The 26012-nt window shown below is 33.6% G+C and overlaps 2 long non-coding RNA genes across 2 annotated transcripts in view; both read right to left on the reverse strand.

Moving 5' to 3' along the window:
* LOC116422456 overlaps window positions 1–26012 on the reverse strand; it is a 431491-nt gene that overhangs the window by 238260 nt on the left and 167219 nt on the right. The gene's annotated exons all lie outside the window — the stretch shown is intronic.
* LOC116422457 lies at window positions 10949–12317 on the reverse strand. The gene is made up of 2 exons (XR_004233102.1): window positions 12007–12317; window positions 10949–11063 (listed from the first exon to the last, which is right to left on the reverse strand). It is a non-coding gene; the product is annotated as an uncharacterized LOC116422457 (long non-coding RNA).

A 26012-nucleotide genomic window follows, 5' to 3' on the forward strand; every position in this document is an offset into this window, starting at 1 on the left:
GGAAAACTAATACACTGTTGGTGAAGTTATGAACTGATCCAACCATTCTGGAGAGCAATTTAGAACTATGTCCAAAACGCTATAAAACTATATATATGCTTTGATCCAGTAATAGCTGTGCTAAAGGACCTATTTGTACAAAAATATTTAAATCAGTTTTTTTTTTCTTGGGGGGTTGGGGAGAGATAGCTAACAATTGAAAATCAAAGGAAGGCCCATCAATTGGGGAATAACTAAACAAGGTATATGATTGTATTGAAATATTATTATGTTGTAAGAAAGGACAAGTAGGAAAATGGAATGGTTTCAGAAAAATCTAGATGTACATGAATTTGACACAAAGTGATGTAAATAGAACCAGGAAAACATTGTACACAATAACAGCAATACTGTTTGCTAAAGAACAGTGAATTACTTAGTTATTCTCAGAAATATGATGATCCAATCCCTAAGGACTAATGATAAAGCATACTATCTGCCTCCAGAGAAACAACTGATATCGATTGAATATAGACCAAAACACTCTATTTTTCACTCTCTCTCTTTTTTGTTCTTTTACATGTGTCTTATCAAAAACGACTAATGTGGAAATGTTTTGCATAATTACACATGTAAAACCTATATCTGATTGTTTATCATCTCTGGGAGGGGAGAGGGAAAAGAAGAGAAGGTGGAAAAAATGGAATTTGAACCTCAAAACTTTAAATAAAATTTAGGAAAAAAATTAAAACATTTGCAGAGTTCTTTTCTTATTAGAATCCTGTCAGGTAGGTAATGAAAATTTAATTAAGTCAGCTGGGTGGTACAGTGGGTAAGGTCCTGGACTGAATAGGAAGTCTGAAATTTAAATCTTGTCTCAGACATTTACTAGCTATATGTCCAGAGGCAAATGACTCAATGGACTTAGTTTCTTCATCTGTAAAATGGGGATGATAATGAATCAGATAAACTGAGTGAAGACCTCTCAGGGGAATGTGACTCTGAACTATGCTCTAATTGTGACTTGAGGCTTCACAATCAGAAGTTGAGTTGTAGTTTCTCTGGATGAACATTTCCCGTCCACTTTCCACTCACCTCTAAACTAACATTTAAGTACTCCTTTCAAAAGTGATATGGCTTTGGGAATTCAGGTAACTGAATTCTCTCATCCAAGAATATTTGCTTGTATAGCAATTCTCTAGGAAAATTTAAATTAAGAGTTTGTTATTTATTAATACACTTTTGTTTCTAGGATAGACTTCTGTTTTTAGAGTGTAAACCTGGATTCCCCCAGACAATGAGAGAAAAGATCATAGAGGCAGGGACTTCTAGTCTATAAATATTGTGTTTTGCAGTTTATGTTGTGCATTGCACTCCTCTACTGACACTTTTGTCTGTTAGGAGTTGCCTTTTCTCTTAATAAGTCACTTTTTGCCTTTTTTTTTTTAATTTAACCTTGAAAGCCTCTGATTTTTAATTTGGATAAGGGTTACTGCTCCCCCCCCTTTCCCTCCCCTCCACAGTTTGGGGGCTCATCTGGGATATTTCCTGTTCATGAGGGGTCTCTTCTGTACTGAATTCTTTGGTAGGCACCCTCTGGAGAGTTCTCTTTTGGTCCTTGGACTTGGCTTGGGAACTCTTGCCCTGATTGGGTAAACTCCTGAAGAGAGATACTCAGAAAAAAATAAAAATGGAAGTGGGTTACCAAAGATAGAGGATTAATTTGTCCCAGGAGATAAGCCAGCTGAGAAAAGCTTGAAATCAGGTAAGTGCACAACCATGTAGAGCAAGCAACTGGCAAGGAGAAGAGAAACTGTAAAGTGGTTAGATCCATAAGAGAATTTTTCCTTTGCTAAGAACTAATGATCTACCTGAGTGGCTGGCATTGGGATTAGGATTGGTAAAATTTAAGTGGTCAAAGGCCGTAAAAGGTTCCTATTTCTTTTTGATATTGGGAAGTTTTTAAGGGGTTCAAGTTAATAAGAATTCTCCCACTTTCCTTTGGTAAGATTGAGTAAGTCCTCCATCAGAGAGGATAAGATACTATGAACTTTGGGAAAGGAACTATCTAAAACCTATCTAGTGTCTCAGAAAGATAACTCTCTAGAAAGAATTGGGATGAAGTACCAAAATGTATAGGGATTGAATCCTATTGTTTTGTTTGTAAAATGCCCTCCTCACATGGAAGAACTGTGCATTTCCCAAGGGTTGGGTATACATTCAAAGGAGTCTTCAATATCTAGCTGACCAGCTCCAAAGGGTTCTACTCCAGAACTCTCCTCCTCACTTCCACCCCAAGATAGGGTTAAGAACAAGAAGTGAAGTTTTATTAATTTAGAAAAGCAGTTTGTGTTTGTGTGTGAGCCTGTGTTTTTTCTTCTCTGTTTCTCTCAGCTGAATTACAAAGGAAAAGATCTGGTTATTTGGGATTTTAAAAAGCTTGTTGGACATATTTGCATAAGTACTTATACAAATGGCTTTTAGCTAGAAAAAGGAAAGACTAGTTCTGAGATAGGGAAAATTTTTAACTGCCACATCAAAAAGAAAAGAAAATAAACTGATATTTTTCTGTGGACCTAGAACTGGCCAATTTGGGTCTGTAGAAATTTATAGAATTGCTAAAACATTTTTACCAGATTCTGAGTTTTAAGTTGTTTGGCACTCTTTATCAGCTAAGTTGCTAGTCTATTGTATTTTAAAGTAGGTCAATTTACATGACTAAAAGCCTTTTGAGGACCTACAGAAAAACTGAAAAAAGGGAAAAAACAACCCACCCTTTCTGGGATTTTCCAAGCTTCTTTCTCTTGGAAAGGTTTATAGAATCTGTCCTGGGAAGGCTGGTGTCCCAGACTGGACTGGACTCTTCTGGGCCACAGACACTTGGGTCCAAATTTCTTTAATCCTCTCTCCCAGGGTCCTGGAAATTTGCCAATTTCTTAAAGCCCTGTAGATAGATTTTAAAAGAGCAATTTTCTGTCACCTTAAATTTGGAGGCTGTGTGTTTTTAAATTGGAATTTTGATTCTGAATTGTACAAGATAATCACTATTAACTAATGTATTCTAAAATTGTGAACTTGCTTATTGTGGTATAAGATTTGAGAAATGTATGTGCATTAATACTGAAGTATTGCTACTAGGAATCTGATTTGATTTTAAATTAAAAATTTTTTTGGGGTGGGGGGCGGTTCTCTGGTAACTTGCCTAAAGAGGTCACATGTTTCTAGCTCCTAATTAAATGAAATATATTTAAGCTATTATGTTGCTTGCTAAATTGTATATTGGGTAATTTGTAAAAATTATATGAGCTGTGATTTAACATTTTGCCAGCCCAGCTGGATATTCAGTATTAATTTTGTGAAATTTGATCCAAATTTATTTAAATTTCAAGTATATTCTGAATCTTAAGGTTTGTCTTGTTTTCTCCTTTTAACAAAGAAGTAAAAGCAAGAAAATTTGGTGTATACGTATGATGCAAATTGTGTCCCTCTTGACTTCAGGAGGGAAGCAATGGGGGTGAACGCTGAGAAACTCTCCTCTGGGAGAGGCCCACCCTCAGGAAATCAAGATAAGTGGTTTCATTCATTTGGAAATCTTGGTGGGGAATAGTTGCACCCTCTATTGAGTTGAAAATTAGCTTGGGATCACTCCCAGTAACTCTAACTCCCAGTTAGTTAGGTGATCTCATTCAATTGGAGTTCCTGGCCTGATATTCCTATTGAGTGGCTTGAAACTCCAAGATAAGTATTCTCTTTTCAACTGGAAATCTAGGCCTGGGAGCATTGACAACATTGAGGGGTACTCATTCAATTTTGAATGGAAGCCCTAGCCCCAGACCACTAATAAAAGACAATTCTGAACTCCAAATTTCTGCAGAAGTCTGAAACAGGAATTTGCTTTTCAAGGAAGCTCTCTTGGCAAAGCTGCCTGACAGGATTCTTGCCCGCTGTGAAGATAACCTCTTCTCAGTGTTAATCTTTGTTATTTCTTTGATAGGACCTTACCCACAAAGAAGTCTGTCTTCCTAACAAAGCTGGTTTCTCAGTGCCAGTAAAATTCCTTTTTGCCTCAGATTTTCAGGTTTACTAATTCTTTTGCATTGGACCTGCGTCTCTGACCAGAGGGGATTCCCCATCTCATTTCTCACAACACTAGCACCCCGTCAGTATATGTGTAATTGCCAAATACATTGTATCTGAAAAGTGTGTAATATGTCTAAAGATAAATAAGAAGGCATTGAGGAGATGTTCTTCCAGAGGGAGGGAGCCTGGCTGCAAAATATTCAAATTAGACTTTAATGAAATGACACCAGTTGGGAAACTGAAATAGCTTTCCCCTAAGTTTTGCTGCTTTAAAGGGGTTACTGGAACAATATTGGAACACATTGTACCTAAGTATAGATCGGTAGAGACTATTGATTCGGATAAAGGAACATTTCACTTTTAAGGTTTTATAAGAAATAATGGGAAGGCATTACAAATTGATTGGCTATTCCATATACCTGCACATTTGCCCTCATCAGAGAAAGTAGAAAGAATGAATCAGATTCTTAAGAAATGGATTATTAAATTGATGTTAAAGACTAAATTGCTTTGGACCAAATCTTTGCCATTTGCTTTGTTAAAGAATTAGAACTGTCCACAGAATTGATCTGGGATATTCCCCATTTGATATTGGTTTATTTTATTTGGGAAGAAAAAGGTAAACACTCTCTTTTGAAACAAAAGATAAGTTTTTAAGGAATTAAATGCTGTCTGTGTCATTATTCCTTTTAGTCCTTAGGAAGCAAGGAATGCTATCCAGAAACCACTCCTGGAATTTGCAATTCAAGGAGAGTGGGTACTTATTAAGTCCTGGGAAGAAGCAGAGAGGAAAGGAATTTAGTAAACATTACAGATGACTGAGACTGCAGTCTGGAAGCTGAGAACACCAGGGTTAAAGGATCTGTGTAAAAATCTCAAAAATTGATTGTTAAAGACATTTTATAATTCTAAAATTTATTTTGTAATTAGGAATGTTTTGGTGGGAAGGGAGATTAATTGTGCTGAGAGGAATTTTTAATATTGATGTTATACCTGTTATTTATATTTCTAGAAAAGTTTAGAGACTCCTCAATTGGAGGAAGTTGAATTAACATTTTTTTGGACGAAGAAAGTATTGATGTTAATTCTGATAGGGTTCTTTAATGTGAAATTAGGACAGTATATTCTATATTTTATGTGAGTTTTAATTGGTTATATTGAGTCATTATAAAGCAGTTCCTATTGTTTAGGAAGATTCTGAGAACAGCGGTCTATGTCTTTATCCTTTTGAACATGGTTAATACTTGAACAAGTTTTGATATAGATTGGTTATTGTGCATCTTAAAGTGAAATGATTTGTGTAATGTTGCATTTAAAACCAATCTACTTAGATATGCAGATAAGCTATGAACTTTCTAGAATGATTCTCTTACTGTTAACAAGGTAAGATTACAGTCAAAACTTATTTAGTATATGTGATCCCTTAGAGTTAAATTCACATAAAGCTTTGATTATTGAGACTTAAATTTGAGATAAAATATCCTGTCACTGTAGCTGATATTACTTGGAGTTTTGAATTCAGGTATGATTGTGACTTGAGACTTTACAATCACAAGTTGAGCTATAGCTAAAAAGTTGCAGATGTTCAATTACTTTGGATGAACAGTTTGCCTCCTGTTTCCCCCCACCTCTTAATTAGCATTTAAGTATTTCTTTTAAAGGGGATGATGGCTTTGGTGATGGGATGAGAATTCTCTCATCTAAAAATATCTGCTGATAAAGCAGATTCAATTAATTAAGATTAAACTCTTAAATTAAGAGTTTGCTATTTACTATAACTATATACTATTCTTTTGTTTCTGGGATAGATTTAAGCCTGGCCTTCTCCAGACAATGGGAGAAAAGGTGGGGGTGGGGGAGGGGAGATTGGGGCTTCTGATCTATAAATCTTGTATTTTGCAGTTTGGGCTTTGCACTCTTCTACTGATATCTTGTTTGTTAGAGTTGTCCTTTTTTTGTGAGAATGTAATAAATTTCTTTTTCTTTTTCTTTTCTTTCTTTCTTCTTCTTTTTTTTAACCTTGAGAGTCTCTGATTTTTAATTTGGGTAAAGAATTCCAAAGATGGTTTCTGGATAGCAGTCCTTGCTTCTTAAGAGTTAAAAGGAATAATGACACAGACAGTATATAATTCCTTAATTGCTGACCCACACAATAATAAAACTTACCTTAAATGGGTCATCAAAAGATAGTCAATGTGAGATGTTTTGCAAACCTCAATTTGCTAGTTATTGTTATTATGAATCTTGTTTGTAAGCCAGATGTCACAAACTACTAAAGCAGGAAAAAGAATTTGGGACATTCCCATCCCCATTCTCTAAATGAAAAAGGTGACAATCATAAAGATTAAAAGGTTTTCCAATTATCATTCAGTCAGAAGTGTTGGAGATTCTTGTCTGGTAACAAATTTATTTCTTCTATTGTCACAAACTCCTTAAATAATAGATCAAATATTTACCAAAAAACTATTTTAATTATGATTTTTCCATTAAAATTTTCTGAAAAAGAAAAAGTCACATGTATCAGATACTTTGAGAAGAAAATGTACTAAAAAATAAAAGTAAGGAGAGGAAAAGGCTTTCATGAACTGAAGGGGCATGAAGACATATGAACTGAGTCTTGGATTAAGCAATCTAGCAGAACATGGAGTTTCCTCATGCAAAGATATATCTACAAAAGGGAGAAAAGTGGGAGATAGCATGTGGAGTTTAGGGAATAGCAAATAATGTATGTTGACTACGAGAAACTAGGAAGGAGCATGAAGTAAAGGGAAATGGCCTCAAGAAGTATACTTACCTTAAAACTACCTCTTTCAAAAACATACTTAGTATTTATCTCCACAAAACTGTCTCTGGTTAATTCTGCTGTAATCTAGTAACTTTTTAGTTTTACACTTGTTCAAAGATTTATTTATATATTTCCTATGTCCTTTCCATGTGTCTTCACATTTAGATTTCTAATTATTTTCCATGGTTCTGGAATGTTAGGAAAATATTCTTAAAACACTAAATAAATGTTGATTGAATACTGTATTCTGAGCAGAGATAATGAGGGCACTTGGATATATCTTTAAATAATAGTAATTACAGGTCACATGGCATAATGCAAAGAGTACTGGGCTTTTAATTAGTAATCAAGCAAGTATTTATTAAGTACCTACTATGTGCCAGATACTCTGCTGGTGTTACAAAAACAAGAAATTTGATACCCCTTGCCTTTGAGCAAATTTGATCCTCTGGAAGAGAGAGATAACAATTACACATATAAGTACATAATATAACATACATATAATACAAACATGATTGTATACTCACAGTGCATGTAAGTATATATACTATCTTTATGTGCGTAGTTATATATAAATCTGTAGTACATATATATATCCTTTATGTCTACATACTATACAAACATGCCTGCACATGAATAGGATATATTTATAAACATGTACATTCATATTAATTCAAAAGAAAAAAATTAAAAGTAATTTTTGGAGAGACCAGGTAAAACCTCATGTAGGAAGGATTGTTTTTGCTGCAGTTTGAAAAAAAATCCCACCTTTCACACTTGCTGACCACATACATTGTGTGAAATGTGTAGATTTAGAGAATTCATCCCAAATAGTCACATGGGCTATTTGTTCCCAACCTGTGGCAGAGCATTCTGAGCTCATATTGGTCTGATGATCCACCATCAGCACACTGTAACTTGAGTCTAATATATTGATGTCAGTATGGTACTCTTTGAAAATGGACAACAACCAACCAACCAGACTGCTTCAAAGATATTCAGTCAACTCTTAATACTAAATGTGGCACTTTGCCTACTTGCCAAGGATGAAAAACAGATATATCACATACATATATCATATTGCTGTAGTGATGTAGTGATGCAATGCCCTCAAGATCACTTTTTAGAGTGTAATGTCTATATTTTAAGGTTCTCTTTGGGAGAATCTTCAATGTTATTCCAAAGCTGTGCTGAGACAAAAATGTAAATTTAAATTTACAAATTACAATTTAATTTCAAATTAAAAACAGGATAATATGGAAGGAATAATGCTAGGCTAAGAATGAAACCTCATTTGAATTTTGCATCAGTCTTTGATGTATGTTTGATGTCTTTGACTATATGTCACAAAGGTGAAAGCTCTTGACCCTTGCATCTGAATTTCTTCATCTTAAAAGAGGAATTATTGTAAATTTATGATTTCCTTAATAGAGTGGTTCTGCAGAAATTGCTTTGGAAACTTGAAAACTACTGTCAAATCAATCAAGTCAATAAGTATTTATTAAGCACTTCCTATGTACTAGGTACTATGATGAGCGCTAGGGATACAAAGAAAGTCAAAAACAGTCTTGCCTCAGGAAGCTCATATTCCAAGAGAAAGACAACATGCAAACAATTATACATATCAAGATATATGTAAAATAAACTGGAGATAATCTCAAAGGGAACTCTTAATAGTATGAAGGATTGGGAACCATGCTATCATTGTTAATATTGTTTCAGTGACCAGGAAATTCTTTCTTTTTTCTCATTTTAAGCTGAGTTTATTTTAAGCAATATTTTAGACTTTCAGATTTATAATCCCAAGGAGAAGTGTGTTTTAATACCAGCTGCTTTGTGATTACAATGACAATTTTACCTAAACAAAGGCCCAATTTCAAATGATACACTGTGGCTGTTGCCTGCTGAGAAGTAGCAGCATTAGTTAGAATAACCAGTTGGGTAGTGAGGAGAAAAGCTGCTGGGTCTTTGAGCAAAGGTGATATGAGAGCCAAAAGCAGCATTCGCAGAAAGCTGCTGAAACCATCAGGGAAAGGTTTATCTTTGAACACATTCTGGGCTGAAAGTCCTTGCAATCTGCAAACTGGTAATTTCTAAGAACTGATACATTCTATCTATCTTTTTCAAGAAAACTTGCTTGTTGTCCTTATTATGAATATTGAGATAATCTTCAGTTAAATCTGTGTATACATTATTAGAATATAGTATGTGCATCCTCTGTGCTGCAAATTTTTTTTTTTGCCTTTTTTTGTATATCTAGCAGTGAACACAGTTATCACGCACTTAGAAGATGCTTATTAAAGGCCTGTTGAATTGATAATATTATTGCTTTAACAATCTCCATTAAGATCATAATTTTTACATTCTGAAGAACAATGGAAATAGTGTTTCCCATATGTTTTAAGAAGCTTTTCCCATCTGAAAAATGTTAGGACAGGAAAATTTTTTCAATTTGGGCATAAAGAGTGATACTATAAGCATATTAGAAGAGCAACAGATAGCTTACCTATCAGATCTTTGGAGAAGGGAGGAATTTATGGCCAAATAAGAACTAGAAAACATTGTGAATTGCAAAATGAATAACTTTGATTATATTAAATAAAAAAATTGCACAAATAAAACCAATGCAGCCAAAATTAGAAGAAAAGCAGAAAGCTGGGAAAAGATGTTTATAGCCAGTGTTTCTGATAAAGGCCTCACTTCTAAAATATAGAGAGAATTGACTCAAATTTATAAGAATACAAACCATTCCCCAATTGATAAACAGTCAAAGAATATGAACAGGCAATTTCCAAATGAAGAAATTAAAGCCATCTATAGTCATATGAAAAAATCCCTAAATCACTACTGATTAGAGAAATGCAAATTAATACAACTCTGAGGTAGTATCTCACACCTCTAAGATTGGCTAAAATTACAGAAAAAGAAAATGACAAATCTTGGAGGGGATGTGCAAAAACTGGGATAATAATGCATTATTGGTAGAGTTGTGAAATGACCCAACCATTTTGGAAAGGAATTTGGAACTATGGCCAAAGGGCCACAAAACTGTGCATACGCCTTCATCTAGCAGTGCCACAACTGGGTTTGTATCCAAAAAAAAAATCATAAAAGAGGGGAAAAGATCCACATGTGTACAACTTTTTTTATGGTGGCAAAGAACTGGATAATAAGTATCTGCCCATCATTTGGGGAATGGCTGAATAAGTTATGGTATATTACAGTAATTAAATATTAGTGTTCTATAAAAAATGATGAACAGGCTAAATTTAGAAAAGCCTGGAAAGATTTACACAAACAAATGCTTAAGGAAGCAAACAGAACCAGGAAAACACTGCACACAGGAACAGCAAGATTATGTAATGATTAACTATGATAGACACTGTTTTTCTCAGCAGTTCAGTGATCCAAGGCAATCCAAATAAACTGTGTATGGAAAATGCCATCTGGTTCCAGAAAGAAAACTATGGAAACTGAATGTAAATCAATACATGCTATGTTCACTTTTCTTTTTCTTCTTCTTTTTTTTTTTTTTTTTTTTTTTTTTTGGTCTCTCATGGTTTTTCTATTTTGTTCTGATTTTTCTCTCTCAACATGACTCATATGGAAATATATAAAAGAATAAAAATGTATGTATATGTGTAGCAAAAATGTTTTATATGCAACTGGGGAAAATAAAAATATATTTTAAAAAAGAAATCACCTGATTCAATATTAACATTTTATATATTTAGTGATCCCGTAATTCTTTAAGCAGTCACTGTAATAGATAAATGGCAGGACTTAGAACCAAAAAGATTTGCTTAAGTTTAAGCCTTTTCTCTAACATATGGGAGGAGCTTCCACAATGGGATTTTCCTATTCTAATAATAAAATCATAGGATCATAATGTAAGATATGGAATAGACCTTCAAAATATTTCATTCACCCTTACTCCTCCATTTTAAACCTTAAATAGAGACTCCAATTAATAATATAATCAAAAGTTATATAGTGTTTTTTTCATTGATATCTAATTATTTTGTGCATGTTAACATTTTCTTTCAACCTAAATTGTAAGCTTTTGAAGGCAGGAAATCACCATATTTTATTTTTTCTTTATACCTTTAATTATATCTAAATATGAAGGACAGCCAATTTAATCATAGCATCTTAGAGATCATATTGCCCAAGGGTTCTTAATCTTGGATCCATGGATGGCAGAAGGATTTCAAGAGATCTATAAGTGGAAAATAAGAGCAGAGGAAAATAATATTTTAATCGATAACTTGGCACTTTCTTCATAATGATTGTAAATAACAGACAATTCTTCTTAACAAAGTCAGGTTTCACTGACAAAGATTGTAAAGGTGTCAAAGACACCCACAAAAGATTAAGGACTCTTGATTTAGTTAATTAGAAGACTAATCAGTGGACTGATGCAGTGGGTAAAATATTGGACCTGTAGTCAAGGAGACTAGAGTTCAAATCTTGTCAGATATCTTACGAGTTATGTGACTATAGACAAGTTGTTAAACCTCTGTTTCAGTTTCCAGTAAAATATAGGATAAAATATGTAAAACAAGGATAAAAATAACACCTAATTGCCCCATTTTTTTTAAGGACATAGGTAGGCACTTTCGATCCCAGTTAATGTTTCTAGTAGTCATAGACATGCTCCTAGATCACTTTTACTGATGTGTACCATGCGATCTACCTAGTAGATACCTTAAAGTCATTGATCCATTGATTTTCTTGATAGGGTAAACAAAGATTCATACATACAAAAATCTGCTTTCTTGACTAACTATGCAAGGAAGACAAAAAGCAAGAGAAACTGTGAAAAACAAAATACAAATAAGAGGCATATGGTTTCCAAAGAAGCAGAGAAATGCAAAAATGTACTTGGATTATATACACACACACACACACACACATACATATTTTTATATACACACATACACACACACATATATATATATATATACACACACATAACACACACACACACACATATATATATAAATATATGAAGCTTTAGGTATCAATAATTCAAATCATTTAACTTCTTTATTTTCAATTAAATGGGAGGAATTGGGTACACTTATAGGATAGGTCCTTGAAGAAAATCTCTCACTAGCAAACTTTATCTGAGTGGTTTCTAAGATAAGATCAAAACCTACCATATTCTTTCTTTGATAGAGGAAATTTCTTTCATCAAAAGAAGATTGCAGAAATTGCAGAACATGCATAAAGTTTTCTTGAGTCCCAAAAGATCAAGAACCACTGTTCTAATAAAGCAGAGAGAATATGCGGTGAGATCCCTCATCATGATGGCTCTGCTTCACAGACCTCCATATTTTCTCTGAGCCCCCATATGAAGAAGGATTTTCATTTATTCAGAGCAGCACATATTTCTATTCAGTTTATCCTTCTAAACTCTTGTTTCTTTTTTTATTTTTTATTTTTTTTATTTAATAGCCTTTTATTTACAGGATATATCCATGGGTAACTTTACAGCATTAACAATTGCCAAACCTCTTGTTCCAATTTTTCACCTCTTACCTCCCCACCCCCTCCCCTAGATGGCAGGATGACCAGTAGATGTTAAATATATTAAAATATAAATTAGATACACAATAAGTATACATGACCAAAACGTTACTTTGTTGTACAAAAAGAATCAGACTCTGAAATATTGTACAATTAGCTTGTGAAGGAAATCAAAAATGCAGGTGTGCATAAATATAGGGATTGGGAATTCAATGTAATGGTTTTTAGTCATCTCCCAGAGTTCTTTTTCTGGGCATAGCTGGTTCAGTTCATTACTGCTCCATTGGAAATGATTTGGTTGATCTCATTGCTGAGGATAGCCTGGTCCATCAGAACTGGTCATCATATAGTATTGTTGTTGAAGTATATAATGATCTCCTGGTCCTGCTCATTTCACTCAGCATCAGTTCATGTAAGTCTCTCCAGGCCTTTCTGAAATCATCCTGTTGGTCATTTCTTACAGAACAGTAATATTCCATAATATTCATATACCACAATTTATTCAGCCATTCTCCAACTGATGGACATCCATTCAGTTTCCAGTTTTTAGCCACTACAAAAAGGGCTGCCACAAACATTCGTGCACATACAGGTCCCTTTCCCTTCTTTATAATCTCTTTGGGATATAAGCCCAATAGTAACACTGCTGGATCAAAGGGTATGCACAGTTTGATAACTTTTTGAGCATAGTTCCAAACTACTCTCCAAAATGGTTGGATTCGTTCACAACTCCACCAACAATGCATCAATGTCCCAGTTTTCCCGCATCCTCTCCAACAATCATCATTATTTTTTCCTGTCATCTTAGCCAATCTGACAGGTGTGTTGTGGTATCTTAGAGTTGTCTTAATTTGCATTTCTCTGATTAATAATGACTTGGAGCATCTTTTCATATGACTAGAAACAGTTTCAATTTCTTCATCTGAGAATTGTCTGTTCATATCCTTTGACCATTTTTCAATTGGAGAATGGCTAAACTCTTGTTTCTAGGAAATATTTCTACAACTGCATGGGATGCCATTGGACCTAGGAGACCAGATACTGTCAAGAAAGCACTAGATTCATTCGATAAAGTAGTACTTCTGACGACACCTCTAATTCCCCAATCAATTTTCTAGGCACTGTTCTCAGTTCTCGTTATAGATGGGAGCACACATTTGTGGAAAATCTATTGAGAATCCCTGGGGGGAAAAAAACAAAACAAAACAAAAAAACAACAACAGGAAACAACTATATAGTGGAAAGTGCACTAGAATGGGAATACTTCCCAATCCCAGACATTCCCTACTCATATGACCTTTGGTAATTAATTTCATTTCTTTAGACTTCTCTTAATTCATTGTTAAATGAAGTGATAGAATAGATAATCTCTAAGATTAACCATAAATCTAATTAATATCTTTCTAGTTTTCTTACTGCCAAGCACAGTGACTTGCATATAACAGCATCAAAAAAATTGCTGAATCTTAAAAAAGTCTTTTTGTCACTTGGCCAATCAAGAGCCTAAAGCATTTGTCACCTTGCCCAAGGTCACACAGCTAGGAAGCATTAAGTGTCTGAGGCCAGATTTGAACTCAGGTCCTCCAGATTTCAGTGTTGGTGCTCTATCCACTATACCATGTCATTGCCTCAAAAATCAATGTTTTTAAAGAAGCTTGTCTGTTAAAAAGGGACTTTTATGGAGAATGCATAATTCAACAAATCATGTCCTTGGGACATATCTGGGATTTAGGATATCTAACTTTATTTTGTAACCTCAGAAACAGCTCTGAACTAGTCAGTGCTTACATTTTGATTGGGATTAAATATAGATACAGTTAAATTATCTTCAGTATAGACTTTACACACAAAGCAGGGATGTAGTTTTCTGCAAATTGCAACCACACCTCCTATTTTTTCAGTTATCTTGTTTGTAAAGTGAGTATAGCAAGACTTATCTATATCATAGGCCAACTGATTAAGCAATTAAAAAACTATCAGCAAAAGCTGCCATGTTTGTGTAAAACAGTTGCAAAATTGTCAAGGCAATTCACTACTTCTAGGGTGAGAATGTAAGTAAGGATACCATAAAAAACATTTTGTCCCTGTATTTTAAATTGCAAAATGAGAAATAGAAGTAAATGTTTTCTCAAACTCTCCTGTTTGACTTCTCTCACATGCTGACTTCATCAAAACAACTGAATTACTCAGTTTGAAAGAAGATTTTGCACCCCTGTTAATGACAAAATAGGTAGAATTGTCCTTTCAGTTTTTGCTAATTGTATAAGTGCTATTTCTTTGTTTCAAAGTCATGAAGGAAATATAATTTGCTCTTGATAATAAAAAGAATTTTTGAACATATTTTCTCCTTTATTTCTACATTTACATATATGTCTCGCAACCCTATTACCAAAGACCATCTTGTACTAATGCTTGGAGGTCTCTTTGATTTTGTGGAATGCTGCTGACTCAAACTCATAATATGAAAGGTTCAACAACCATCCTGTAACATCCTGTGCAACAACAGGATGGTTGCTGAACCCTTCATATTATGAGTTTTACACTTAAAGGCTCATCAATCATCTTGGGAACCATACTTCAGGGAACACAACTCACGGCATACATCTGAATTAAAATTGAGAAAGTGCTGTGAGATTAAAGAAATATTCCAACTTGCAACAAAGGCTTTATAGACAAGACTAAAAGTTGTCTTATTAAATGAAATATTAAGCTGATACTCTGTGCTTGAACTTAGGACAACAAATTCATTTTATCTTATTAAAGATTAATTCTAATATTCAGTATACTAGGACTAAAATCAGGTGGGTGGACTTCTAGCTTCTTTTTCTTTGGGAGGGATTTAAACTGTTTTGCTTTGTTTATTAACAGAAATCTATTTTCTCTCTCCTTACCCCATCTCATTAGTAAAAAAAAAAAAAGAAAGAAAAAGAACATTTGCTTTTAGAACACTTGTCATTTTTCTTTTTTAATCATCTTAGTCAATCTTATGGGTGTGTGAGGTGAAATCTCAAAATTGCTTTAATTTGCATATCTCTAATTAATAGTAATTTGGAACAAGTTTCATATTGTCAGAGATAGCCTTTGTTTCTTCCCTAGAGAACTGCCTGTTCAATCCTTAAATCTTTTACCAAGTGGGAAGTGTTCTTAATCTTATAAATTTGAATCTATTCCTCATATGTCTTAGAAATGAGAGTTTTATTAGGGAAACTTAACTGCAAATATTTTTTTCTTCAATTTTTTCCTTTTAATCTATGCATTATCATGGCATAGAAAAACCATGCTATAATTGTTCTCAGAGGAGTTAGATTTAGTTTAATGACATACTATTTAGCCTATGACACTTGAACTATGTGTATAATTTTACTTTTTGGCATCTTCATCTCTGAAGTGAAATAATGCTTCTTGCACTACCATTCTTACCAGGCTATGATGAGAATAATAAAGGTTAATGAATAGGAAGGGTTTTTTTTTTTTTTTGTAAGCCTTAATACAAATGATTCATTTATTTAAAATTCATTCCTTCACTCCTTTCTTTTGAGAAGTAATGTACAGATCTAGGCAGCACTTCCAATGAAAGACTATAATACCTCAGACTAACATAGTCAACACAAAATACTGAAAAAAGGTTATCATTAAAAGGGTATATAGAGCTAAAAAGTCAAGAGGACTTTACAGAAAATTCAGTACCATACTTGAAGACCTGGATTATAAAGAAGATATTTAGTATATATCCAATAATGTCAGAGACAGAAGATAAGATATGATAAAATGGTGTGAGGTCAAGTGATAATATTTGTTTAACACAGTACAAAAACAGAATGTAAAAATATACCTGATTTTTCTCCTCCTCTGCTTTCACAATACCAACAATTCAAAGGAGATAAGAAAAGATTCCATGGGCTTCTTCTATCAGCCTCTCTGGCTTCCATTCCAGACTTGTCTGTCTTGTGGGATAGGTCTTATAGCACTATGGGTTAAGAGTTCCAGCTTTTACATCAGATGAAATCGTTTCAAATTGTATCTCTGACACTCCTTACATAACTTTATGGCAAGATATATAACCTCTCTGGACCTCAGTTTCCTCACTGGTAAAATGAGCAGACAGGATTATTGGCCTCTAGGTTCCCTAACAGCTCAGAGTTATGATCCTATGACCCTCTGTTCAAAATGATTTAATATATTTCTATAGACTGAAGGATCAAGTTCAAACTCCATTGCTTGGTATTCAAGGTCCTCTGCAATCTGTGGTCACTCTGACTCTTCAACTATATTTCAAACTCCCTCTATATATACACTATACTTCAGCTAACTTGGAATGCTCTAAATACTGCATTTTCTCCACTTCTTTGCTCTTGCTCTTCCTAGTGCCTGAAATCTGCCTCTCCCATAATTCACATATACTAACTACTCTGCCATCTCTATATATCCTTTTTCAAATTGCCTGCATCCACTGTTTGTTGAATTGTTAGTCATCCTGAGAATATTATTCTGTGAGCTGAGGAAAGTGGATTTGATTAGCATATCCTTAACCTCTAAAATACATGGAAGCTAAGACTTAACTATGCAATGCTAGGCATTGCCCCATTCTCTAGCCTCTGGTTTGCAGTGACAATTCCATTTCTTGTAATGTCTGATCACCATTTCTTTTCCAGACAACTCAGAAAATACCCCAATAGTGTGAAACTCAGATGGAAACAAAGGTCACTAAGTCATGCATTAGGATTTCTTAAGACCACATATTGACATAGAAAATGACATCAACATTATCTAGGCTTTATTGTGTTTTCAATTTACCACATTCTTCAATTAAATTTTAATCTGGTTTAAATTCCAACTTGTTATAGGTCACAAGCAGGTTTTTGATACCTCTGGTCAAAGCTATCCTACCACTTTGTTTCTTAGATGATGGGAGTTTCCTATTGGTGCCATTGAAACTCTGATAAAAAATCTATATAAATTTGAGCTTAGAGTAGCTTTGGGGAATATTTGATTAGAGGGCTCAACCTGCTGCATGTCAGGGCTACAAGTCCATCAACCTGGGGACAATGAAACTGGCAGCTATACAACTTTTCTGTTTACTACTGTACCCATGATCCATGACTGCTATTCCTATGTTACATATTGCTCTTCAGGAACAGCTCTCCCTATTTTTGCCCTGCACATTCAAATACCAACTCTTCTAGGAGAGCTTTCTATGTCTCCTTGTTTCCCTTTCCATTTATTGCAATTTACATATGCTACAATTTGACTCAATTCAATTCAACAAACATTTATTACCTACTACATGCAAGGCTTCCCCTAATTCAAGAAACTACATCTTAATTAAAGTTACCATTACCCCTAGTATAAATGCAAAGAAGGCTTTTGTTTAAAGTTTAGTGTCAAATCATACTCTCACCAACTAGGATGGAAGTTTTATTTTCTTATAATATTAATAAGTATTAAAAGCATATGATTGCAACCTGGAAATTATGAAAGGGTAAAATTTTAAAATCCTCTGAACCTGAAAAATCTCTATTATGATTCATTTTTGTCTCAAATTATCTAATAGAAATAAATGAAAGGTATTTGAAAATTTATACTTGAACATTACTGAAATTTATGACTAAATATATTTTTAAAAGAATAACAATTATTTAATTTCCCTGATATAAGAATAAAATCTTTAGTTCTGACCTAGTTAACAGAAATTTCATTATTATGAATAACAAAATAATTATATTTATAAACTGGCTATGCAAACTATTGTAGAAATCTCAAGAGTTCTCATTAAATAATAATTATAGTATGATAATGATAATAATAAATCTAGTCATCTCTAGATAAAATGATGTCTTACTGAAGCACCCTACTTCAAAGGATTGCCTTTTTTATCTGAAGAACAAAGTTCCTAGATCATTTCCCAGAATGGTACCTACATGTGTGGGGAATTTGACTATTTTACTATTTTGTGTTTTCCATATGATCATCATCACATCTGAAATTAAATTATAGCATGCTCATATATGGATACATGTTTCAGAGGCTGCTCTTTATGGACCTCAATTAAACAATCACACTAATTATCTTAAGCTCCAGGGAATACATATTGGGTAATGCCAAATCAGCTTGGCAACCATGGCTCTACAGCTTTACTGAAAAATTCCCAAAGCTTTGGGTGATTAACTGCATCATAGTAAGAATTGGCTTATTTGGCAACATCCTAGTATCAACCAATTGCCAACTTAAACCATAAATCTTTGATTTACTATACAACTAATATATTTAAATAATGTGGAGCTAGAGTAATCATGATATTCAAAAAATTATTCAAATCTTCAATTCATTCAAAATTAGTCAGGCCAAGTTCTTGTATCCTATAGTAAGATTAAAACATATTTGTTATTGTTGTTGTCATTTCAGTCTAACTACTCATGATGCCATTTGAGAATTTCTTGGCAAAGACAACCATCTTTGGTATGTTTGGCCATTTCCTTCTCTAACTCATCATACAGACGAGAAACTGAGGCAAACAATGAGTTTAAGTGACTTGTCCAAGGTCACAAATGTAGTAAGTATTTGAAGCTGGATTTAAACTCAGGTCCTCTTGACTCCAAGTGTAATACTCTATCCATTACATTACTTACCTGCCCCTTAAATAACATAATTAATCAATCAAAAAGTATTTATTAAACATCTATATATGTGCTATGTACTATGCTAAGTGCTGAAGATAAAAATACTATACTATCATACTCCACTCACAATAAGTTCATACACTCACCTGGGGGAAACAAGTACATATGAAAATATATGCAATATAGATGAAGCTAAATGAATGCAAGTAAAGTTAAGAAAATTTTATGTGAGGTAGTTTGGGAGTGAGGATCACTTAATGTCTCACTATTGCAGGCAACTCTCTGAGCTTATGAGTTGAGTCCTAGGATAATAGTTTGAGTGCTGGAAGGGACCTTGGAAAACATTAAGCCCAAACTCTGTTAGATGCTTTTTCCTTATCAGGAGTTATTGAAATCACATCCCATCTCTTTCTTTTATAAGTATGTGAAGCTTACTCAGAATTCAAAAATTTCTAATCTGGACAGACTGCTTTTTATATGTTACAAACACACACAAACACACACACACACTATTTTAATGCAAATGAGAATTTATAGGGGCCTGTGAATGGCATGTATCAAAACATTTAGAAAATGGGATGTTTTTCATGTTATTTACTTCCTTCTAAAGACTTGTAGATATATCTGATAATGACATTACCTAAATGGGACAATATACGAAGGAATTTAGTTTGTTCAGAATCCATCACTAACTTTCTAAGTTGATCTTCTTTACCTCATAGAAGATAATAACCTAATTCATAACCTTAATGAAAAGAATAAACATTCCTCAATAAATAAGAGGCCAAATGACATTAAACAAGAATTACAAACCATTGACAACTGTATGAAAAGATGCTCTGAATGACCAATAATAAGATAAATGCAAAGCAAAACAACTTTAAGGTTTTATAACAAATTGGCACAATAGTCAATGTTGGAGGACCTGTGGAAATATGGACATACTACTACATTATTGGTGAAGCTATGAATTAGTAAAACTAATTTAGAAAGCAATCATGCAAATTAAATAATTGCAATTTCTATACTCTTTGTTCAACTCAAAGATTCCACTATGAGAAATGTGCTTCAAGGAGGCAATTAACAAGAACCAAGTCAGCATGTACATAAAAATATTTAAACAACATGTTTTTTTTTCTTGGTAGCAAAGAACTATAAATAAAATAGATGTCTATTAATTAGGGAATTACTAAGCTAATTGTTGTACAAAAATGCATTGTTATATTACTGTGCTGGAAAGATGGAAATAAACTGTAATAGACTGAAGCAAGCAGAATCTAGAAAACAGTACACAATAACCACAATAATGTAAATGGAAAGAACAGTAAGTTCAAAAAAATTTAAAATGAACATTGGGACATTACCACAATAATGTAAATGGAAAGAACAATAAGTTCAAAAAAATTTAAAATGAACATTGGGAAATTAGGAAAAAAAGCATGATACCAAAAAAGAATTAATAAAAGATACCTCATTAATGAATATGGACATAAAAATCCTAAATAAAATAGTATCCAGGAAATTACAACATTATATTACAAATATTGTACATTGTGACCAAGAGGGATTTATCCTAGGAATGAGGAGATGGTTTAAGCATAAGGAAAATTTATTAATAATAAAGATATCAAAATTATATGTTTATATCGATAGATACAGTAAAAGTTTTTGATAAAGTATATGCTCATTCCTATTTTTTTTAAAAGCCACTTGAAATTATGAATATAGATGATTTTTTTCCTTCTCGAGAAGAATCATTTGCTAAAACCATCAATACACATTATTTGCAATGAAGATAAACTAGACACTCTCCCAATAAAGATTGGGTGTGAAACAAGGATATGTTTAGTCCTTAATATTATTCAGTATTATATTGGAAATCTTTGCAATAACAATAAGTGTTGGGTCATGGCTCCAAATCCCAAGTGGAACAGGTCTTATGTGACCAGCACTGCCTGTCCACTTGAATGGTGAAGACTGTGAATAATGAGGGGTAAGCGCCAGGATGGTGTGAGACTCTGCTTTATTATAAAGACTGAAAGTCCTTTTATCATCTTGGTGCCTGCTTCTACTTCCTACATCATACGTAAGCACATTCTAACCTATAGTAGATACATGATTCTCTACAGGAAGCTACATGTAGATATTTTGTGTGCATTCATTTCCTAATAGGGATATTCAAGGTATTCCCCTCCAAAGTCCGGCATGCCTCTCCTGGGAATTGCTATGTTGCTTCTTCAGGTGGGACCCCTTCCTCCCCACGCCATCTTGTTCACACTTACAAGGCTACCCTCAGATTACCTGAGCCGTACCCTGTGTGATGTCCAAGGCAAACCCCCCCCCCCCCCCCCGCAGCCTTGGACAATCTTGAAATATTATTTTATACTTATCAGATGGACTAAAATGATTGAAGGGAAAATGACAAATTTGAAGGTGATGTGGAAAAGTTGGGACATTAATTTACTACTGGAGGAAGGGTGAACTGATCCAACCATTTTGTAGTACAATCTGGAATTATACCCCAAAAGCAATGTCACTGTTAGATCTTTCCCTCAAAGATGATTAGGAAAAAAGTAAAAGAACTTATGTGTTTTAAATTTTTTAGAGTAGCTCTCTTTGTGGTAACAAAGAATTGTAAATCTATCAATTGAAAAATGGCTAAGCAAATAGTGGTATATGAGTGTAATGGAATACTACTGTGCTATAAGAAATGATGAGCTCAATGAGTTTATAAAAACATAGAAATATCTACACGAAATAATGAAGAGTGAAATAAGAAGAACTAAGAAAATATTGTAAACAACAATATTGTTTTTAAAAAACTGAGTAAGTCATTTCGAATATTACAAATACTCAAAGTAACTATGAAGGATCTATAAAGGATGATGTTATCTATCTCCAAGGAAAGGAAAGAACTGATAAACTAAAAGTACGTAGAATATGGTGTTATACGTGCACTCTCTCTCTCTCTCTCTCTCTCTCTCTCTCACACACACACACACACACACACACACACACACACACACAGTCTAATGATAGCTAACTGTAGGATTGCAGTGAATGAAGGGAGGGAAAATATAAAAACTGCATAGCAGAGAATAAAAGAAAATGTAGAAGAAAACATGGGAAGCAGAATAGCTTTGAAAACGAAGTAGTACTTATATAGTTTTATTTTTTTTTTATTTTTTTTTTTTACTTATATAGTTTAAAAAAAAACATTTTGAAATGTAAATTTATGGTTTTATAGTGAATGCTCTTTAAAGTGAAAACCTTTTTTAGGTTGTGCTTCTCTCTCTCTCTCTCTCTCACACACACACACACACACACACACACACACACACACACAGTCTAATGATAGCTAACTGTAGGATTGCAGTGAGTGAAGGGAGGGAAAATATAAAAACTGCATAGCAGAGAATAAAAGAAAATGTAGAAGAAAACATGGGAAGCAGAATAGCTTTGAAAACGAAGTAGTACTTATATAGTTTTATTTTTTTTATTTTTTTTTTTACTTATATAGTTTAAAAAAAAACATTTTGAAATGTAAATTTATGGTTTTATAGTGAATGCTCTTTAAAGTGAAAACCTTTTTTAGGTTGTGCTTTTCACATGGAAATCTTCTTCTTTTTGAAGAATGTGAATTTTAGTTCAAATTAATATTTTTTTAAAAGATACCTCTTTCCTCATACTCAATCCTTAGTGATAGGAGGCCCACAGTGTAGAATATTGTCTATATTGTATGAGTCATTTTTGCTGACTTTTATATTCTTCCTCTTCTTTCTTCTTTTTTTATATTAAAAATATTCTTTGTTGTAAAGTCTGGTCTCTGGGATGTGGGAAGAGAGGAGATTTTGGAAAAAAAATTAGGTGATGTACCAATAAAAGATATCAATAAAATTCATTAAAAAAGAAAATCTAATAACTATTGTATTTTATATATAGTTTCAAATATAAAAATAAATTCCATGAAGTAAAAAGTGTATTTTTAAAAGAGGAAAAAAGTAATGGCCCTTTTGTTAAAATATTACCAATATTTAACTGAAACAGTTCAGGACATCCTGGTAAAGGATTATGTATATAAGCCAAAGCGTGTCCCTTGACTCAGTGAGTGATATGAATACTAAGCTCATCTCCCAAAGTGAAAAAAGGAAAAAGAAAAAAGAGCTCAAGTACAAAAATCTTGATAACAGCAATTTCTACAGTATAAATTAAGTAGATACCCATAAACTGGGGAACTGAAGAACATCGTATGACATACCACCATGAAGAAGTATAATTGTCCCATAAGAAATGATTAAAGGACAGTGTCAGAATAACCTGAGAAGACTTGAATAAATAAATACTAATAAAACTTAGCTGTATGGTTGTACCTAATTTATTCCAAAGGAACCAACCAAGTTTCTGGGAAAAGAAATCAAAACAATAATGGACTCTCATATGAACCCAATAGACTGACTGGGCTTTTCTCTTTTAACTGACTACATAGCATCATTTAGATGAAGTCATGTTAAAAAAAAAATTTTCTTTTTATAAAAGCAACACTAATTGCCACCACCAAGGGGTTATAGCTGCCCTTTAATTTCTTTAGATTTGTGAACTGTGTTTAGGCAATCACAACTTTGAAAGGGAAAACAAGACATTATGTATTATAAACAACTTATGTCACCCCCCAAATCACAATATTACCCCTAATTTTCAGATCATAGAAGGTGCCTAGAATTACTTTTGGCTCTCAAAATCTGTTTTGCTCCCTTTTGAATCTACACATATTGCTTGAATTATTCAATTTGGGTATCAACCAACCTTTATTTAAAGCAATGCCTTTGAAATTACTTAAAAGCTGCTTCTTTACTCAGCTCTCACTTATAACTTCTTATTTTCAAATTAGTGACTGTCTCAAACTATTTATTGGCAATAACCCATTCATTTTCATTTCATCCCTTGCTTTTTATGAAATCCTATTTCCAGTTATCATGATCAAGTCTGAATAATCTTCTTTCTTAATTCACAGCAAAAGCAATTTTGGTTTGTTCAGTAATCATTCCTGTACTATATTAAGCTATGGGGACCTGTACAAATAATATTAAGAAAAAAAGCCATTAGGTCACATCAGACTCTCCAGGGAATATCTAGAAAATTCATGCTGTCAGACTGGGAATTGGGATTCATTGTCCAATGCCCTTAAGATATTCAGGAGAAATCATATTAGAAACCGCAGTAGTTCTCTTGCAGTGATATAGTATGAGGTCAATTTTTTCCATACTAGCCAGAATCTTTCAGTAGTCCCTTTCCTAAATTAGGACACTAAATCTATATACCATGAAAAATCATCTGCTGTCTTACCAGGGTGCCATATTTTGGCTGTGTGTGTGTGTGTGTGTGTGTGTGCAGGATGTGATCTATTTGCTTGCTTTATTATTTGAAATTGTCATTGTCTTTCTAACCAAGTTATCCAGTCATCATTTGATACACTGTGCCTTTTTTCCTGATGAAAACTTAGTCTGAAGAAAGAGATACTTCTTGTTTTGTGTCAGCTTGATTATCATCCTAGAAAGAGATCAGCATAACTAAAATCTCCCTTTTTTCTTTTTTGATTCAAATTTTCACTTTGAGAGCATTGAGTACTGACACAGTTGTGCTTTAGGAGAAGAATCCCTATACTTTGTTGGTTTTGGGAGTGACTTCTACCTTTATTGGCACTATCTACCATTGCTCCAGAAAACATACTCCCAAACTATCAGCATGTTATTGTTTGACAACTGACTGCCAAGCACCTTGTGAAGTATCTGAACTGCCTGTACCCCTTTATTCAGTGTTGTTAAATGAGAAACAGGGACTGGAATAGTTTTGAATCTGTTCCTGGCAGATTTGGCTGTGAGGAAAACAATCATGGCTAGAGCTTCTGGAACTGCAGGAAACTGTAGACCCTGCTGATTGATTGCTATGCCTATTGCTAAGGCCTGGCAGAGGTAGACTGCACCAGCAGCTGTGATATTGGCAGCAGATATATTAGTTTTGGAAGTGGAGGCACCTTCAGCCAAAGTTTGTGTGCAAAGATCTAAGATTCTGGACAGGACACTAGATATGATGGTGTTTTGAACAACCAAGTGAGATGAGTTGGTAATTGGTCATGCCAACAGCACCTGTGGCTTCTGTAAACTAGCCAAGGTTTGGTAGACACTCTGTTCATAAACATTTACATGAAAAGCAAATAATTACTTAGTTTGCTTATGTCCCATTTATGCAATGAGTTTTTCATTTCCAACTGAAGCTCATGAAGATAGAATTGGACATTCAGTTACTGAAAACTCATTTCTCCCCCCCCCCCCCAATATGCTGAGGTTTTAAAACATGATGAAAAGAATGAAAAGTAGAGCCACATGTCACCATTTTTTCATTTGAATACAATAATAAACATATGGTTAGAGGATTACATGAACATCAGAGGAAAAGAAACAAACTAAATTAATCTTAATATATATTTAGTACTGTGAATTTTGTTACGCTATGTAATAGACTTGGGAGGGAAGAAAAGGAGATAAATTCATATTAGGGTGGCAGTGATGGCAAATCAGTGCTGATAATGGCCCGTCATCTTACTGGAAACTGGTCAAAGCCAATAATAATAGAAATAATATAATTTTATAATTAATTATTAAATAATCATTAAAATTATTAATTTAAAAATTAAAATATAATTATTATTAAATAATTATTAAAAACAAGTAATTATTTTTAAAAAGAAATAATAAAAGAAAATAGCCTAGACCTTGACAAAAGAGTAGGGTAACATCTAGGGGTTAGTGTGATAAGTGATTTTTATCTTGACATTTTCTTGGGGTTGACCACCTGTATCATCTTATTTGAATCCTGACATCTCCCACTCCAAAACTTTAGCATTTTCCTGCTTCCTTTCGTTTTTTCTTTCCTTTTCTCTCTTCTTCTTCCAGTAGCAGAAAATACAGACATGAGCCACTACCTTGTTTTCAAAGGATTCTAAAAAACAGTTTTGTCCTATT

The sequence above is a fragment of the Sarcophilus harrisii genome, chromosome 3, assembly GCF_902635505.1.
Source record: "Sarcophilus harrisii chromosome 3, mSarHar1.11, whole genome shotgun sequence".
Classification (NCBI taxonomy): domain Eukaryota; kingdom Metazoa; phylum Chordata; class Mammalia; order Dasyuromorphia; family Dasyuridae; genus Sarcophilus; species Sarcophilus harrisii.